The sequence below is a fragment of the Mercenaria mercenaria genome, chromosome 17 (genome assembly GCF_021730395.1).
Source record: "Mercenaria mercenaria strain notata chromosome 17, MADL_Memer_1, whole genome shotgun sequence".
NCBI lineage: Eukaryota > Metazoa > Mollusca > Bivalvia > Venerida > Veneridae > Mercenaria > Mercenaria mercenaria.
Window position 1 is genome coordinate 35136208 of NC_069377.1, and position 3596 is coordinate 35139803.

Below are 3596 nucleotides of genomic sequence, written 5' to 3' on the forward strand. Positions count from 1 at the left end.
ATTTCCTTACAGTTTTAACAATGTCTATATTTGCTTCCTGCCAATATTTGCGTATGAGTGAATGATAAAATTCAACTTAAGAGGCCAATACCTCTTGATTAGATTTTTGAAAGATTATAAACGAAAGTAGGGCGATATTGCCGTTCAAAAACTGATACATTAGTCACAATTTATCGAGTTAACAAGACAAATAAAAACTTTTTCAATGTTTTTTCTTGAGTCTTTAACAATTTTGATAGTAGCCAAATTTTTGTACTGGAGGTTTGCTATTTAGTTTTACTAGTAACTAGCAACTTTTCAAGACGAATGTACCTGTATAGAATGAATACGTACAGTCATCTAAATATGTATCAATACAGATAAAATGTCAAAAAGAGTGACTATCATATATTAATCTGTTAGTCAATTAAATAAGAAAATATTTATCTAAATATTTACCTGTCATTTCAGTGAATCATCTTACTATGACAAATGACATGCGCACAGCCATCATCTATTGATAATTGGTTATGAAAGGTAGATAACTACGTATAGTAAGAATTTTACCTGTCTGGCAAAGTTACTCACAAATTATCATGTGGTAACTGAAAAATGAAATACTTGAATGTTTTGTTACAGCTATTGTTTATTCAAAGTGGATTATTCAGTGGTCAATACTGGTGCATTCATAATTGGATCTAAGATACGGGTTAATAAGCAGGTGAAATGAAAACAATGAGAATCTTTTTTAGGATAGTAACCTTAGTCCGAAAATGGTCCTGTTCTGACTAAACAGCCAAAGCTTCCCAAGAGTGACCCATTTGAAGTTAGAGTCCTGTAGTTTTAGTTTCACTGTAACAAGTACGTTTAGAACCGGCTATATTTTAGGGTGATTGTTTAAAAATCCGCAAAAATAGAATAACTCGTTGGCTATGAACTTTAGATGGAAGACATCATTATGAAAACTCGGATTTAAATTGTTTCTGTTGTTAAACTCATACAGTTTTAATTTAACTTGTGGCTTGACTTTCATGAAACAGGATAAATAGAATATAGGCGACTGATTTTTTTACTGAAGTTTGTCCGCCTTGTCTCCGAAAAGTTTATCCCTCTGGTCAAGCCTCGGGGTGGCTAAACATTTCTCCATCTCGGCGGATAAACTTATATTAAGAAAGACAGTAACCTAATATTCTTTATGTATGCGTACAATTTTTATAGCTCTATTCATGTTAGATGACTTTATTTTCAACATCCGACCTCCATGTCTATCTTTAAGGAGTAGTATACCTTGTTAAACGGTTTAAATTCAAATTAGTTGAACCGTAGCGATTTTTTATAGTTCGTGTAATCTAATGTTTTCGGTTCGTTTATTTCCATCCCTTCACGTACAATTCATATCCAGTTTGAAGTACATGACCCTCCAAAGGTATTTTATATTGAAAGAAGAAGGAAACTACTCTGGTAATTAAAACTTTGAGAAGTCTGCGCAGTTGAGAATTTTAATAATTGCTCGTTAGCTTTCTAATATACAATGATATAAGCTTAAAATGAATATGTCGCGGGGGCTCGTTTTTCTATGGTAACGTATTCTGTCTCATTTCTAATAGTCTAGTCCGAATTTGCAGATATAAGCTTATTTAAGAAGTTACAAGCATTTTGTTAGTATTTGGTCCAACATACTTTTTTAACATATTTTGGGTATGCTGAATCCAAAAATATATGTTGGCCATCTGGCAAATGCCTCTGAAAGGGTTAAAAATGGGGCAAAAATGACCACTGTTTTTAACAAAAAAAAATTCCATCGATATTACTTTATAATACAAATCTTTATCTTTAGATATATTTCAACAAATTATTTCATGTTATTAGTATGATTGAGTAAACATTTTTCAATAAAATATATCACAAGTTAAAAATATGAAGTTTACGGGGTTCAAAAAGGGGAATTTGAAGACAATTTAGAAAAAAATATAAAAAATAACCCTACATCATTTATAGAAAAGAAAAATGAGACTAAGTATTAGATTGAAAACTTCCGCTGGAATTTTAATGTCAAAAAAAGAAGATATTTTTGATGAAATGGTTTTGCAGTTTTAAAATAGTCATTTAAGAAAAAATAAACAATGGGGAAGTTATAACATAATTAACATGACATTGTCTGTAATGAACAAAATACCATGTAGAACGTATTTTATCCTTGTAAGATCATTTTATTTAATAATCAACTTTTTAATACCTTAGCATCATAATAATTGATGAAAATTAAGTGTGACCGGGATTATGATTAAGGCTAATGTGAACTTAATTAGTATAAACAATCCAGGTCTCTATCACAATAACAATCTGAGTCAAATCATGTTTTTGTTAAAGTCCTTATCTAAACTAAACTAAAGGTGTTTTACCTGTTCCTCAATGCAAATTAACTCTGACAAGAACACACGCTTTCATGATCATTAAGGTTTTAGGGGTGTCAAGAATACTTCATGAAATCAGGACTTTTCGAAGGATATTTTACAGGTAGGACAAATTTACATGTATATTTTATTTCTAAAATTTTTTAGAGATGCTTTGCTTTATATACTTCGTTATATTTTAAAATTTGGTGAGATTGTATTTATTTTAACTTTCAGTATCTGTGATAAGTTCATTTATAAGAATCTGTTAAAGCTAGCTTTTTGTATACTATAATTGCTTGTGAATGATAAGTAATAAATATTATTTTGTTTTCAAAGGTGTTAAAATATTCCAAAGAAAGAATGCATCTCAAGAGACCATTTCAAGATAGCACAGAATGGTGCATCATTTGTCAGGAGGCAAAATCTGACAAAACTTGAAACTAAACAGCCTCAAGGCATAACATCTCTAAAAGAGTTTGCTGAATCAAGATTTCTTTTAGAGATTTTTTTCTAATATGAAGCCATTAGTAGAATTGAAAAAATAGATGAAAATGACAAAATACTTTGCCATAGAAAGTGTTATTCTAATTTTGTCCACAAAGAGCTATTACATACTTTTCAGTCAAAGCTAAGTTTAATATAGAACAAACATCAGATAAAGCTGCATCCTCATAAAACTTATCATATACTCCTACTAAATTGGGAAATGGATATGTTCTATCGGGACAAAAAACAAACAAAAAAACAAACAAAAAAAAAACAAAAAAAAAAACAAAAAAAAAACATGAAAAACATAACTAGTCAGTGATAGTATTTTAAAGGATGCGATTATGACTCATCGGTGTCAACAGAGGGCAAACAACATAAAAATATTTAAATTCTTTTAGATACGGAGTTCGCAAAACCAAGTCGGACAACTCAAATACAGATCTTGCCATAATGTGTCTTATACATGAACGTAGGTATGCTGCAATGGAATCGCAAATACTGCAGCTTTCAGACAGTTGGAACAGATACCGCATACGTACTGAAGAGACTTCTTCAACAATTCTTTGTCATTTAATTCTAGAATATCATCTTTCAAAGAAGCCCTACAACGTAAAGTGAGAAACCAGTTTTAGTTTGTAACTCCACTACATATATATTCTGATAAAAGGAATGCACTTCTTTTTCTACATGAATGTGCTGCGTCAATGCTTAGAGATGCCCATCATAAAAATA